Raw genomic sequence first — 17,298 nt, 5'->3', positions numbered from 1 at the left:
TACAATGCTAAGCTATTTCTAGCAGGTCCCATAAAGATGAATGGAGAAGCATTCATACCCCAGCACTGGTTTATTATTATCCTGTGGATAGGGGTTAACTTAACTAATGGGATACCCCATTTAATTAAAAACTGTCACAGTGGGTTAAAATAAACCATTATTGCTCACTGATCCCCCACTGCTGAACCCTGTTTTTAATATTAATTATTCCTTGGAATGGCCCTTTAAATTCCTGCTCATTCTGGTCTTTGGATCCCAGAAGGCTGTTTTATTACTGACTTTCTTCTATAAGTGTACAGGACCACTGGACTCCGAATGAGCAGAGATGAAAAAAATAAAGCCTTCTCACAGATTAGCCTAGACCTGCGATGTCACATTTCATGGTCACGTGGCCTAGGCACAGCTCAACCTTATTGAAGTGAATGGGGCTGAGCTGCAATACCAAACACACCTGCTATACAATGTATGGTGCTGTGCTTGGTAAACACGCAGAAGGCTGTGGTGGTCACAGCTGATCTGGGGGGGGTCCCGGGTGTTCGACCCCCACCGATCATATACTGATGACCTAGACAGAGGATAGCTCATTAATATAAAAGTCTCGGAAAACCCCTTTAAGCCACAGCATTGTCCTCTGAGATGGTTGGGGTAACCCCTGCCGTCTGGTTCCTTTTTTTTGCTTCAGTGGTGATAAACCAGTTTGACCTGGGCCGCGTTATTCCTTCATGGGCTCCTTTTTGGGTGCAGAAGCCCATGGGTTGAGGAGGCCTAGATATTGACTTCAACATAATTACTTGTTGTACGCTCCTCTATATTAGGTTACTCCCCAGGGATAACCGACCGACCTCCAGTTTCCCACAATGCACGCACCTACCCTCTATGCAGACCTGGGGTGAATGGGGATGAAACTCTGGAGGAGCTCTTTAACAAGAGTTGCAGTAAATCAATAAAAAAAAAAAATTACTGATAATTACTGATATACTCCAGATGATCATGAAACTGACTTAGCCATGAACAGAGTGTATTGTTTTCTTTCATCAGCCAGTTCTTCCAAAGACAGAATTTCTTAGCATAAGGGCAGGGCTGGCCAACCTGCGGCTCTCCAGCTGTTGTAAAACTACAATTCCCACCATGCCCTGCTGTAGGCTGTCTGAGCATGCTGGGAGTTGTAGTTTTGCAACAGCTGGAGGGCCACAGGTTGGCCATACTTGCATTAGGGCGACATGCAATGGTTGTCAAGTCTTTTGTAATTTGTATCTATAGGAAAACACTGCGGTCACATCATGTCATTGTGGAGACAGATTAGTGATAAACAAGCGGCTCAAGTGCCTGTCATGGATTTCCATAAGGGTTTGTTCACACGACCATATGTATTTTGGATGACGTCCGTGACGTATGGATGACGTCCGTGTGCGTTCCGTATTTTGCGGAACGGAACAGCTGGCCCCTGATAGAACAGTACTATCCTTGTCCGTAATGCGGACAATAATAGGACATGTTCTATTTTTTTGCGGAACGGAAATACGGACATACAGAAGCAGAATGCATACAGAGTACCTTCCTTTTTTTTGTGGACCCGTTGAAATGAATGGTTCCGTATATGGTCCGCCAAAAAAAACGGAACGGACACGGAAATAAAATATGTTCGTGTCCATAAGCCCCAAGTCTGTGGATGCAAGGCAACTTTGGCTGTCACTACGTCACGCTGCTAAAATCGCAACTACTGATAACAAATGCAGCAAGTTTAACTAGAAGCGTACACTGTACTTACAGGGCCCCATAGGAAGACTAAAGGGTGTATTAGACAGCCTGATTTAACAGGCGGTTGTTCGGAAGGTAGCGTTCTTTCCAGAAATAGTCTGCTCGCTAGTGGAGGAGATTACTGCTATTACATGCAACAAACTCCTCCTCAGTATAGGGAGGAGCCATTGTTATACCATCGCTCTTCCCTATACTTAATCAATGTTTGCCGGCAACAGATCGTGATTAGACACCACGATCTGCCGCCTGCAAACCTGTCAAAAGATTTGGATTGCCCCATGAACAAGCTTGTTCATCGGGCAATCGTGGCAGTATTACACTGCCAGATGACCGCTAACGAGCATTAATACGAACGCTCGTTAGTGATCATTTGCCGTAGAATCGGCAGTTTTAATACACCCTTAAGTATGGGCTTCCCTGCACCACCAATTTCTCAGTACAAACACGTCAAACATTCTTAGCCAATGCGGAAAGCAAAGTGCGACGTCCTGATTTCTGTCGAATTTACAATTATTTTTATTAAGCAGAAAAAAAAATGTAATTACCCCAAAAAAATTGTAATAAAAAAAAAGTCACCCTTGGCCTCACCCACTCTCTTAGATTGCTATGTCGGAGAAAGTGGAACTGGCACTTCAAAGAATATGGCGCTCATTCTGAATGCTTTATTTCTCACTTTATTTACACCAGAGGGATGGCATAAATGCACTGACATTTCCTGCTTCATGTCACATATTAGAAAGATGGCTGTATGCAGCCACCACTAGGGGGAGCTCAGTGCATAGGAGTTTCTAAGTTACCATTGTCTGTTACAGAAACTGTAATCATCTATTTGCACTGAGTTCCCCCTAGTGGCGGCTGCAGCGTTTTCACATCAGGAAAAGAAGGAGGAGTTCGGTGCCTGGCTCTTCCTCCCTTGATCCCTGTAGCAGTCGCATGGGTCCACTGGGTTTAAATTTCAGGCACACGCAGCCAGTATACGTGTTTTGAGGATGCACGGTTTGTCCACCGCAAAATGAATACGGTCACATGCATGAACCCTAAGAGAATATTTCTGACCACACAATGCTCACCCCTGAACCCCCCCTCCCTACTGTACAAAAAGCAATAAAACCATTTCATGAGCTTGCTGCATAATGTACAGACAGTCAGTATACTAGGATATCAAAGAGCACACGGCTTGGAAGCAACGGCCGCACCTTCTGTTAAAACACTCACGCCTCCTGTTTATAGCCTGGACTCAGGACCAATAAATGTCAAATGACATGAGTAACAATTCCCTAATATAGACCGATTATAGGAATAGCCTCTGTTAGAAGCAGGAGGGATCCGTAATATTTTTTTAGCAATTTTCTCACATTTGCCTGGATGTTAGCAGCCTGTATCATGTCTATGGATCAGCAGACCCAGGCTGATATAACATATCCTAATCTAGGGGTCAACAACCTTTGGCACTCCAACTCCCAGCATGCACACTTGCTCGGTTGTTCCCATAGAAGTGAATGGCGCCTGCTGGGAGTTGTAGCTTCACGACAGCTGGAGTGTCCGAGGTTGCTGACCGCTGTCCTACTCCCTAACAGAAAAGCAAGGGTTATAATGAATTCCCCACTTCTGTCCTGTTCCAATTATTGATTTATTCCCACTAAGAAAAGACCTGATAATAGTAAATTAGGTAATTGCCATCTATGCAATTGCCTAATATAGAGGAATAAGTTCTGCCAAAGCCAAATAATTGCTTTTAGAGAGCTGGTAAAGCTCGTCTCACACTAGGTTGGAGCGGTGTCCCTCTCAGTGATACATGCTCATACCATTGACTCCTGTTTCCCAGAATTGGGAGGAGGTACACTGAGATCTGACGGGAGGGAGGTCGCCTTACAACACCCTGATGTGCAAAGCCAAGAGGAGGAGAATGTGTCCAGTGTGAGGACGACACAACAGTCTCACATCAACACAACTCACACTTGTATTTCAGGGATGGACACATCTGGTCATCCCAGGCGCTGGTGACGGGCTCGTGTGAAGGCGATACTGGTACGTTACTCGATTTATCAATTGGGGGGGGGGGTGTAATTGCATGATTGATACAAAAAACAAATTTCATAATCTTCAGTTTTTACAATATTAGACAATTTTAGCGCACTCTGGGACAAACCGTCACCTGTTGTCATCCACGGATGCAGATTATCCCACGGCCCTACAGAAACACACGACGCCTTATCTCCACGGATGGAGTCATTAGTAATAATCATCAGCTTTTTCACGCATTCACAGCGATGACGTTTCCGTTTAATCTTGGGGGTAAATGGAGATTTTAATTGTAACGGAACCCGAGAATTTACATTTCTAGGAAAACTGCAGAACTTGAACATAGAAAAAGGGCCGCGTGTTATCTCTAAAGCCACTCTGTATAATTAAGGCTGAGGGACTTAACGGAGATTTGGGAACCAAGCTTAGAGGTAGAGACGTGACTTACATCATGGACTGTGCTAGAGAGAGGGACGATTCAATAATCGGTAATTGCTAAAGGGAATTTAACCTATTATGTTCTGCTCCTGAGTACATAGAGACAGTGGAAAGTTTTGTAGCTTTCTAATAAGGGTTGGGCTCACACGTAGGTTTTTTGCTGGTGTTTTTATGCACTTTTGCATTTTTTAGTTTGTCTTTTTACTGTAAAAACGCCAGCTCCAGATGTAACGTGTGGGTCTATGGGAAATATGAAACAGGAAACGCAAGTGTTTTTTTTTTTCTGCTGCTGGCATTTTTTTTTTTCCGTTCAAATAACGCATCACGCTAGAGCTTTTGGCATTTTTAAATCACCTTAAAGAGAATGCTAGTGGGCAAATAATGCCCAAAAAAAGCACACAAAAAGAGCTGGAGTGAGATTATGCAATTTATGCAACTTTTAGGCCTCTTTCACACGAGCAATACAGATTGGCTCCGGATGTGTTCAGTAAAACTCGCACCATTTTGCAAGCAAGTTCAGTCTGTTTTGTCTGCAATTGCGTTCAGTTGTTCATTTTTTTCCGTGCAGGAGCAATGCGTTTTGATGTGTTTTTTACGCGCATGATAAAAAAGGTAAGGTTTACAAACAACATCTTAGGCTACTTTCACACTGGCGTTTTGGCTTTCCGTTTGTGAGATCCGTTCAGGACTCTCACAAGCGGTCCAAAACGGATCAGTTTACATTCTAATGTATTCTGAATGGATAAGGATCCGCTCAGAATGCCTCAGTTTGTCTCCGTTCAGTCTACATTCCGCTTCGGAGACTGACACCAAAACGCTGCTTGCAGCGTTTTGGTGTCCGTCTGATGAAACTGAACAAAACGGATCCGTCCTGGCACACAATGTAAGTCAATGGGGACGGATCCGTTTTCTCTGACAGAATCTGGCACAATAGAAATCGGATCCGTCCTCCATTGACTTTCAATGGTGTTCAAGACGGATCCGTCTTGGCTATGTTAAAGATAATACAAAGGGATCCGAACGGATACAGACGTTTGTATTATCTGAACGGATCCACCCATGAGTGTGAAAGTAGCCTTAGTTAGCAACCATCAGTGAATGCAATGCATTTGCGTCAAAGGGCCTTACAAATTTGTATTTGATAAATCTGGGGTAACATAGAAACATAGAAACATAGAATGTGTCGGCAGATAAGAACCATTTGGCCCATCTAGTCTGCCCAATATATCTGAATCCTATGAATAGCCCCGGCCCTATCTTATATGAAGGATGGCCTTATGCCTATCCCATGCATGCTTAAACTCCTTCACTGTATTTGCAGTGAAATCTAGTCACCTAGCTAACTACACCCACTTTTGCAAAAGAGCCAAAAGATATTTTTTTTTGCAAAAATTAGTGAGTTTTTAGGCTTGATAAATTCCCCCTTTGTGTTTCATTTTCTCACAAGTTTTTAAGATCTCTGTGGCCTTGAATAGGATGTTTGTTATTTACGTCTAGACTCTACAGATTGTAGTAAATTACCAGGACCAGGATACAATTGTAACAAACCCTTACGCTGGGTTCACACCTGAGCGTTTTACAGCGCGTTCAAACGCGCTGTAAAACGCTTAAGACATGAAAACCAATGCTTCCCTATGGGAATGGTTCACACCTGGGCGTTTTACAGCGCGTACGAACGCGCTGTAAAACGCCCGACGCTCAAACAAGTACTTGAGCTTCTTTGGGGCGTTTTGACGCGCGTTTGTGGCCATAGGACACTGCAGTCAATGACACAAACGCGCGTCAAACGCGCGTTTACTATTACAAAAACGCGCGTCAAAAACGCGCGTTTGACGCGCGTTTGGGAAACGCTCAGGTGTGAAAGCAGGGTTAGGGAGTGCCCGCATACTGTGGGTCCGCAATACACGGGGCACCGGCCGTGTGCATTCCGCATCACGGATGCGGACCCATTTACTTGAATGGGTCCGCAAATCCAGAGATACGGTGCGGAACGGAAAGGAACCCTACGGAAGTACTATGGAGTGCTTTTGTGGGTTCCGTTCTGTGCCTCCGCACCACAAAAAGATAGAACTTGCTCTATCTTTTTGCGGAACGGACGGATCGCGGACCCTATTTTGCGGTCTACAGCATGGGTACGGAGGGGCAAAGGTCGTGTGAACAAGCCCTTAGGCTGTGTTAGGCCTCATGCACACAACAGTATTTTTTCACGGTCCGCCAAACGGGGTTCCGTTGTTCCGTAATCCGTGTCCGTTTTTTCTTCTGTGTGTCTTCCTTGATTTTTGGAGGATCACCAGACCAGAAAAGAGAAAAAAAATAATCTAAGTCAAGTTTGCCTTGAAAATGATAGGAAAAAACAGACACGGATCACGGACGCGGATGACATTCTTGTGTGCCTCCGTGTTTTTTCACGGACCCATTGACTTGAATGGGTCCACGAACCGTTGTCCGTCAAAAAAATAGGACAGGTCGTATTTTTTTGACGGACAGGAAACACGGATCACGGACGCGGATGACAAACGGTGCATTTTCCGAGTTTTCAACTGACCCATTGAAAGTCAATGGGTCCGCAGAAAATCACAGAAAATGGAACAACGGACACGGATGCACACAACGGTCGTGTGCATGAGGCCTTAGGCTGAGTTTACATCACCGTTTAGAAGAAGAGAGAGAAAAAAAAACTGGATCCTATATAAAAAAAATAAAAATAAAAAAAACACACATACTGTTAAATCAGTTGTCATCCGTTTGAGCCATTTCTGTCTGAGATCTGTTTTTGTTAGACGGGGGGGGAGTCATACAAAGACGGATCTCAGATAGAAATGGCTCAAACAGATGACAACTGATTTAACAGGATCTGGTTTTTTTTTTTACAGGATCCCATGCAATCCTGGGCAATAACTGATGCAACAGGATAGGTTTTTCTCTTCTTCTTCTGATGGAAGAACGGAAAGCTAAACGGTGATGTGAACACAGCCTAAGTAGGTTAATGTAATAGGAATGTTTCCATTCACTACTAGTAAGCAAACTTGTTTACGCTGTTCTAATGTATCAGTGCAGGCAAAATGGAAAAGGAGAGAAATATGTGATGCCGATATAATTTAAAGAAATTTTTTCGTCAAAAAGGGGTATTTTTCAATAGATATTTATAGAAAACTTTATTTATTTATTTTGAATTTTGGGCTGTTTTTCCTTTTAATTTCAGCAGTACTATGCCATTGAAAATTAAACACAAAGTCAGTACAGAGAGAATACAACTGCTGGATAGTTAGGTAACCCATTGCCAGTGTACTGCTGCTGTGAGGGAAGAGGTTATCTGTTCGTATAATCGTAGATTGTAGAATTAGGATGACAATACAATAGCTCTAGTGTTCTTTTGATAGACCTAGATAAAGATGCCCACATAGCATTGCACTTATCAGTGTGATGGCCCAAATGAGATTGGCTACCAACTATTAGCTCAGGATGGGATTTTAGCCTCTGGATGTAAATGTTTGCAGACAATGAAAGTAAGAAGTTCTATGGGACTGGTGCTGTGTATGGAGCAGTGGTACCAATCCATTCAGAGATGGGGATTCGGGGATCCTGTGTTCAGGGAATCACTTGGGATCTCCCCAGCAGTGATGGCCAGTTCGCATACGAACATATGCGGGCTGCCATCTTTTTTCACTAAAAACCCAATGATGTATGGATTGGGTTTTTAGTTGCAGAAATTAATGCAATTTTTGTGGTTAAGTGATAAATATCAGATCACTGGAGGTGCAGCTGGGGAGCAGTGATGGCCAGTTCGCATTGTTTGCCCGCGAACACATGCGGGCTGACATCTTTTTTCACAAGTCTGGCGAGGCACGGATAAGCCCTTACCTGTGCCACGAGCCGGTCTGAAAACAAATGCGGTCACCGGGAGCAGGCAGTTCCGAGAGCAGCCCGATGAAGGCCCCCGGTGGCTGTTCTCGGAACTGCCTGCTCCCGCTGACCGCACTTGTTTTCAGACCGGCTCGCGCACAGGCACAGGTAAGGGCTTACCTGTGCCTCGCCAGACTTGTGAAAAAAGATGTCAGCCCGCATGTGTTCGCGGGCGAACAATGCGAACTGGCCATCACTGCTCCCCAGCTGCACCTCCAGTGATCTGATATTTATCATCTAACCTGTGATCATGATATATTTTTCCTTCCTTGTGGATCCAAAAACTGTAAGTCCCTCCTTTACATCTCTCATTCCCTTGCAACCAACTTCTGGCTTTGGCTCAAAAATTGCATTAATTTCTGCAACTAAAAACCCAATCCATACATCAAAATAAGTCTGTTCTGCAGCAGGAGCATGCTTTTCTGCAAGCCCCATTCAATAGGACAGTCGGAGAAATGTCACCCTAAGAATGCCTGAATTTACCAGAAATCCTGCTAGGAACGCTAGGAGGGTCATTTAAAATATTTGCAAAAAACTAAAACAAAAAAATATTTGAGAGAATTTTGTGTTTCATCAATTCACAGATTTGCTATAAGTTTAGCATTTTCCGCCTTCATCTGTTCCCTTGGCCCTGGGTATTTTTAGCTCTTCTGCGTATCAAGGTGAATTTCTCGGTAAATGGGGGTTATCTCCTTATCACAGGTTTTGTTTTGGAATTTTGCTGATTTACCTGCACAGAGTTTCCATGGGGAGGGGGGGGGGGGGGGGGGGGTGAAGTTTACAGAGATAAAGGTGTATATTTTGGCAGAGATTGTATTTAAGTATTAAGTGACTGTGTGCAAGATCTGTAGAATTTCCCTGGCTGATATAGACTTATTGCATCAGAAGACTGGACTGCCTCCTTGAAGTATGTTTTATACAAACTAAGGCCTCATGCACACGACCGTTGTTCTGGTCAGCATTCACTTCAATGGGGCCGCAAAAGATGCGGACAGCACTCCGTGTGCTGTCCGCATCCGTTGCTCCGTTACGTAGCCCCGCAAAAAAATATGACATGTCCTATTCTTGTCCGTTTTGTGGACAAGAAAATAGGCATTTCTACAATGGGAGAAAAAAAAAGTAGAACTTAACGTGCTTAATAAAAACGATATTTAATATTTATATTTATAGAGCAAAAGCGGTTTGCTCAAGTGATATCCTAAGTATGATGGATATTTTAAACAAGATCTCCTACTATAGATAGGATGTGATTTCAAATGGAGTCAATAGTATTCTGATTAGGAAATATCGGGGTATTGGGTAGAAACGGGTGGGAAAGAGTCTTTCCCTAGACGACCCTCAAGATCTAAGAATCTGTGCACAGGGATGTCCCCTAATGGTGGAGACACCCTGCCCCCGTGCCTAAATCTCTCTATTGCCCGTAAAAAAGCCCTACTCATAGACCCAGATTGGTATAAATAAATCCAGGGAGAAAAACTGAAAAAACATACAGATGGAAAATATGTATAAACAAAAAAGTAACCCAACGCGTTTCGGCTGCATGTAGCAGCTCATCAGGAGGTGATGTTAATTACATAGACGTAGGGAATAGCAGAAAAAGCATATATATAAATAATTATGAAACTTAGCTCCTATATATATGACCTGCTGGGTTAAAATCCATGATAAAAAATTATGAAAAAATCCTCTGTCAAACAGATACTTGAACCGATCAGAGGGGGCCCTTTCGGCAGACGCAGCAGGTATATAGGAGGCTGGAGGGCTTTGCAGACTGCAAAAAACGGAACGGTCGTGTGCATGAGGCCTAAGGCTTTCACACCAGCGCTTTCCCTTTCCACTATTGAGATCAGTCATAGGATCTCAATAGCGGGGGAAAACACTTACGTTTTGGCCCCATTCATTGTCAATGGGGACAAAACTGAACTGAAGAGAACGGAGTGCACCAGAATGCGTTCTGTTTCATCGTGCAGCAAGCAGCATTTTTGAGTGCGTCCTGGGATGAGGAGCAAGACGGATCAATCATGACTCATAATGTAATTCAATGGAGACGGATCAGTTTTCTTTGACACAAAAAAAAACTGATCTGTCCCCCATTAACTTACAATGGTTTTAGAGACAGATTGCTATGTTAATAATAATAATACAACCGGATCCGTTCATAACGGATGCAGACGGTTGTATCATCATGACAGAAGTGTTTTTGCTGATCCATGGCGGAGCCAGTAAAAACGCAGATGTGAAAGTAGCCTAAAAGATGTGATGCACATGTATGTGATGCCCCCTCTACCGAACTGGATAATACTGCTAAGAAAATGTTATTAACATGCTGAGCTCACAAACCCACATCCCCCTCTTTCCTGACCCACTCCCTGCCCCCCTCAACTGATCCCCCCCTTCACTGACACTTAGACCCACTTTTCTATTCACCCAAACAAATTTCGTCCCTCCTCTTCAGATCCCTTCACCCATCTCACCCTTATGTCCTGCTCCACCTGCCTCCTTCCCATTTCCCTGACACCCACTTTTCTATTCAGCCTGACACATTTCCCTGATCCTTTATTTTTTCTCCTCTTCCTCCCTCCTCTTCTGATCCACTTCTCCCTTTACCCTTCTCATTATGTCCTGCCTCACCTGATTTACACCGCCCCCACCCCCCCACCCCCATTTTCCTCTGCTGATCCTCTTCTCCCTACTTTTCCCTTCAACCCTCTAAATAGGTCTCATATCTGTGATGTCCCCCTCCTACGGGACTGGATTAAAAAATGCTAAAAAATTTTTATTAACATGCAGAGCTCGCAGACCCAACTACCACTTTATGCCTTTTCTGATCTACCTGCTCCCTTCTTCAACACCCACTTTGCCATTCACCCTGAAACGTTTTCCCCGACAAATGACCCACTCCCCATCTTCCCCTGCCTCACCCCACTTCACCCTAACACTTTCCCCCTGACGTGCCCTTTTCCGCATCTCCACTCATTCTGACCCACCTGATCCCTCTTTTCCACTGCCCCCTGACTCCCCCGTCCAATTTTTCCCAACTTTCCCTTTTCTCATCTGCCCCCCCTTCAATTCTGATCCACCGGAACACTCGTTCCCACTGCCCTCCTCACCTAACTTCTGACTCCCCCCCCCCCCCCCCTTCACCCTGACACATTTGATCACATGCCCCCCCCCCCTCTTTTCCCAGTGCCCCGACCCCCGACACCCACTTTATCTATTCACCTGACACTTTTTGATCTGCCTCAGGCTTATTTTCTCATTGGAAAATCATAGGAGTCCACCCAAGTGTTGCTATTCATGGTATTCCCTATTATAAAAGTGTAGGATAAGTTTACGCCCTAAAGGTGTTGTCCCACTAGTAAATATATTCTATAGATCATAAACATTAACAATGTTTGCCATTTTGTAAAGATAGTGAAGATACCGCACCTTTCTAGCCCCCCCCCCCCCTTCACCCTGACATCCACTTTTCTATTCACCCCAAAACTTTTCCCCTCAACAACCCTACTATTTTTTCCTGCCTCCCTCCTCTTCAGATACCTTCACCCTTCTCACCCTTATGTCCTGCTCCACCTGACTTTCCCGACACTCACTTTTCTTTTCCCCGACAACAATTCCATCCTGCCTCCCCACTTTTCCCTTTACCATATTATGTCTTGTCCCACCTGATTACACCACCCTCAACAGACTTTCCCCCCACCTTTCTGACACCCATTTTCCTATTCACCTTAACACTTACACCCCGACCCCCCCCCCCCCCCCATTCCCCTCCTGCCTCCCTCCTCTGGTGATCCACTTCTCCCTTCATCCTTCTAAATAGGTCTCATATCTGTGGTCCCCCTCCTATGAAACTGGATCAAAAATACTAAGAAAATGTTATTAACGTGCAGAGCTCACAAACCCTTTATGCCTCCTCTGATCTGCCTGCTCCCTTCTCTGACACCCACTTCACTCATTAACCCTGACACCTTTCCACTGCCCCACTTCTCCCATTCCTGATCCACTCCCTCCAATTTTCACCCTGGTCCCTTCTTCACTCATTCACTCTTCTTCCCTGCCTCCTTCTCTCACCTACTTTTCTATTCTCTCTGACGCTTTCCCCCATTTCCTGACACCCACTTTTCTATTCCCCTTTCTTTAACCACTGAGCCACAACTGGGACTTATCCTGCCATGCATCCTAGGGTGCTGCACTTTCTCCACATGTAATTGTCTTGAAAAAATAAAGCATAATCCCTAACTGCTCCAAAGCAGTGGTAAGAATCTACCCCATCTGCCACCTTCACTTGTCACCTGCTGTTGCCTTCCTTAGTTACACTTTAAAATGTCCTTTTCGTAGGCAATAAAAAAAAGGTAGTAAATATATTGTATAGATCATAAAAATTAAAGGGGTAGTCTCACAGCAAATGGCATTTATCCTGTGGACAAAGTTAATACAAGGCACTTACTAATGTATTGTGATTGTCCATATTGCCTCCTTTGCTGGCTGGATTCATTTTTCAATCACATTATTCATTGCTTGTTTCCAGAGGTTACAACCACCATATAATCCAGCAGTAGCCTATACACAGTCCTGAGATCCAGGCCACCAGAGGCCGACGCCTTTTCCTATAGTGTGCAAGTACGACCACCGCTGCTGGAGTGCAGGATGGTCATAACTCCTGCAAACGAGCATGTGTATAATGTGATGGATAAAATGTATCAAGCTAGCAAAGGAGGCAATATGGATAATCACAATACATTAGTAAGTGGCTTGTATTAACTTTCTCTACATAATAAATAGCATTTGCTGAAGTGAGACAACCCCTTTAACAAGGTTTGCCATTTCTTAGTTCCGATCTAGTGAATATGCCTGAGATTTACTTACAAACTATGGTGCCCCCCCCCCATCCACTTCCTGCACTGATTGCTATGCGCTCCTGTGTACGAGAAAAAAATATAACAGAGCTAGAGAGGGATCAGCAATAACTGGAATGGGTAGAAAACAGGCCCCAGAAAGATTATCCAAATTAGGTTTATTTACTTTAGAAAAAAGACGACTGATGGGAGATCTAATAACCATGTATAAATATATCAGGGGTCAGTACAGAGATCACTCCCATCAGCTATTTATCCCCAGGACTGTGATGAGGGGACATCCTCTGCGTCTGGAGGAAAGAAGGTTTGTACACAAACATAGAAGAGGATTCTTTACGGTAAGAGCAGTGAGACTATGGAGCTCTCTGCCTGAGGAGGTGGTGATGGTGAGTACAATAAAAGAGTTCAAGAGGGGCCTGGATGTATTTCTGGAGTGTAACAATATTACATGTTGTAGTTATTAGATTTCTGGAGAGGTCATTGATTCAGGGAGTTATTCCGATTGCCTGATTGGAGTTTCTATGGGGGATGAAGTTTACAGAGATAAAGATGTATATTTTTGTATATTTAAGTATTAAGTTACCATCTGCAAAGTCTGTAGAATTTCCCTGCCAGATATAGACTTATTGCATCAGAAGTCAGGACTGCCTTCCTTGAAGTATGTTTTATACAAACTAAATGATTCCCCTCTACGGAACAGGTCATACTGCTAAGAAAGTGTTATTAAATGAAGAGCTCACAAAAACAACTGCCCCCCGCCTCCCCCCTCTGATCCACTGCCTGTCCCCTTCTGACACCCAATTTATCTTTCACCCTGACACTTCTCCATCTCTTCTGATCCACTTCTCACCTGACCCCTTCACCTGTCCCCCTCGTCTGACTTCTCCCCCTCCACTGACACCCACTTTTCCATTCACCCTGACACTTTTCCCCTATGCCCCCCTGACACATTCCCCCCTTTTCCTCTGCTCCACCCGACTCCTCTTTCCCACTGCCCCCTCTCGTAACTTCTCCTCTTCCCTGATGACCACTTTCTATTCACCCCGAAACTTTTGCCCCAGCCCCAACACCCCTTCCATATACACACTGATCCTTCATTTACACCCCTTCAACAGCCCTCCCCTCCACTTATCTGACCCCCACTTATCTATTCACCCCGACACTTCTCCCCTTGCTTCCTCCCAACATTCCCCTCTTGCCCCCCTCCTCTTTTGATCTACTTCTCAACCTGTCCCCCTTCATCCTGACCCCTTTACCTGCCAACCCCCTTTCACTGACACCCACTTTTCCATTCTCCCTGACACTTTCCCCACTTTTCCAGTGTAAAGCCTCATGCACACGACTGTGGTTTGGGTCTGCATCTGAGGCACATTTTTCGTGGGTCAGATGCGGACCAATTCACTTCACTGGCGCCACAAAAGATGCTGACAGCACTCTGTATGCTGTCCGCATCCGCACGTCTGTTCTGCTGCCTTACAAAATAAAATAAAATAAATAAAATAGAACATGTCTTCCATATCACAGACAAGGATAGGACTGCTCTACTGAGCGCTGGACCATCCGTTACACAAAATGCGGAACTAACACGGCCGGTATCGGTGTTTTTGCGGACCACAACACGGTCGTGTGCATGAGGCCTAATAGAGAGATCTCCATCACAGACAGTGGTGGTGCACATTGTTTAGATGTATTGGTCTGAAATAATAAAGCATAAATCTCTGCTCCAAGGCAGTGATGAGCATCTACCCCATGTGCCACCTTCACTTGTCACCTGCTGTTGCCTTCCTTAGCGACACTTTAAAATATCCTTTTCTCAGGCAATAAAAAAAAAAAAAAAAAGAAGGACAAGCATGCAAAGAAATTAGAACTTGCAAACCAGCTCGAGTCAGAGAGAAGAGAAAGTATAATTCCTGTATGGCCAAATGCACACAGCCGTGTTCCGCGGCCGAGAGCGGTCCGTTGTATGCCGGGCTGGATTCCTGTTCAGAGCAGGAGCGCATGGCGTTATTGGTTGCTATGACGCCGTGCGCTTCATGTCGCCGCTGCACTACAGTAATACACTATACGAGTGTATTACTGTAGTGCAGCGGCGGCCTGAAGCGCACGGCGTCATAGCAACCAATGACGCCGTGCACTCCTGCGCTGAACAGGAATCCAGCCCGGCATACCACGGATCGCTCTCGGTCGCGGAACACGGCCGTGTGCATTCGGCCTATGGGTTGAAAGCAGTGCATTTACCTTCTGCTCCGCCACCAGTCCTAGCGTGCAACTGTTTTTCTTACTAGGACTTTAAAATGTTATTTTTTTTAGTTCTTTTTCCGCCGAGCTGCTGTACCTAATCCCATCATGCGTGATAGTGTCTGCTGGCAAATGGCATTTATCATGTAGACAAAGTTAATACAAGGCACTTACTGATGTATTGTGATTGTCCATATTGCCTCCTTTGCTGGCTTTATTAAATTTTCCATCACACTATACACTGCTCGTTTCCAGGGGTTAAGAGAACCCTGCAATCCAGCAGCAGTGGTCGTGCTTGCACATTATAGGATAAACCTATGCACACTCCCGCAGTCCTGGCCACCCAGAGAGGCTTGTGATTTCTCCTATAGCGTAGTGTGGGTGGTCGTAATCATAGAAACTAGCAGTGTATAATGTGATAGAAAAATGAATCAAGCCAGCAAAGGAGGCAATATGGATAATCACAATACATTAGTAAGTGCCTTGTATTAACCCTCTCTACAGGATAAATGCCATTTACTGACATGAAACGACAACCCCTTTAACAATATTTGCCATTTCCTTGTTTCGATCTAGTGACTATACCTGAGATTCACTTACAAAGTATGTTGCCCCCCGGTGTTCCAAGTGTATAGGAATGTGCACCTCTATCTACTGAGTGCTAGTGCATGCTCAGTCACTCGTCCCACAAGCAGGTCTCAGCATAGCGATCCTCTGCTCACTGCAGAGCAGCGAATGTGAATTGCTTTCTGCATCTGCATTAGTGATGAGTGGCAGGGGCAATATTCGAATTTGCAATATTTCGCTAATATTTTGTAGAATATTCGTCATATATTCGCGAATTCGAGATTATATTCTTGATTGCGAAAATCAGCAATGTAATATTCGCGTAATGCGTACGAAATACAGGCGTGGGTCACTTATGCTAAATTTTTCCAGCTGGTATAAGTTTCCTGAGACTGGAGAAAATGGTTGGCACGGCAGAACATTAGAATAGCGATTGCGAATTGTCAGCAATAATAAGGGGCAGGCAACTTTTCTATTGGTTGCTAGGGATGTTGCTAAGCTGTGACAAAGCCTTCTCATTGGCCCACAAGATAGACGAAGGGAGTGATTATTACATGATGTGTACTGTGTAAAAAAAAAAATAATATATGAATATTCGGTTTTACGAATATATAGCACTATATTCTAAATATTAGCGAATTCTCGAAGTGCCGATATTCTCGATTAAAATTTGCTATTCGAATATTCACGCTCAACACGAATCTGCAGTAGCGTGGCTGTATAGCGGAGAAGACTGCATCTGAGGGGAAATTAAGAAGGGACTGTATTGTCAGCTGCCAGAGGGGGAAGTCAATAAATTGACTTATATTGAAATGTAACTACTTTAAAAGGGTTTTCCAAGACTTTAATACTGATGACCTATGCTCAGGATAGGTGATTAGTATCTTATCGGTAGGGGTCAGACATCCGGGACCCCCACCAATCAACAGTTTGAGAAGGCACCAGTGCACCTGTGAGTGCCGCAGTCTTCTCTGTGCTTACCAAGCACAGCACCATACATTGTATAGCAGCTGTGCTTAGTATTGCGCTCAGCCCCATTCGCTTCAAACAGCCGTTGCCTTCTCAAACAGCTGGTCAGCGGGGGTCCCGGGTGTTGTACCCCCACTGATCAGATACTGATGACCTATCCTGAAGATAGGTCATCAATATTAAAGTCTCAGAAAACCCCTTTAACCACTTCACATTCGCTATGCGCTTCCTGTCCCGTCATGTGACCGCTGGGGCCGGGAGAGTGCAGGAGCTGTCGGGTCTTCTACAGACCTCGATCAGCCCTGCACTGAGGCTGTACAGTGTATTTCCACTGTAACTGGGGCTACTATGTCAGCCCCAGTTACAGGAGAAATCAAGAGTGGAAGAAAAAGAAATATAGTTAAAGTTAAATGTCCCCCAGAGGTCTTGTATGACCTTATGGGGGAGGCAAAGTGTAAAATAAAAATAAAATTGTGTTTAAAAATAAAATTAAAAATTGTAAAAAAGTTTCACATAAAAAAGAAAATCCCCAATTACCGTAAGTAAT

General features: G+C 44.4%; 1 protein-coding gene across 1 annotated transcript in view; it reads left to right on the top strand.

The window, feature by feature from the left end:
- The first annotated feature begins 3,676 nt into the window (after positions 1-3,676).
- The window catches only part of TC2N (tandem C2 domains, nuclear), a 45,280-nt gene continuing 31,658 nt past the window's right edge, over positions 3,677-17,298 (top strand). The window contains 1 exon segment of the mRNA XM_044272084.1: positions 3,677-3,786. The gene's annotated coding sequence lies outside the window, so the exon portion shown is untranslated.

This window comes from Bufo gargarizans, chromosome 11 (assembly GCF_014858855.1).
Source record: "Bufo gargarizans isolate SCDJY-AF-19 chromosome 11, ASM1485885v1, whole genome shotgun sequence".
Lineage (NCBI taxonomy): Eukaryota > Metazoa > Chordata > Amphibia > Anura > Bufonidae > Bufo > Bufo gargarizans.
This window is presented reverse-complemented; position numbering and strand designations above follow the sequence as displayed.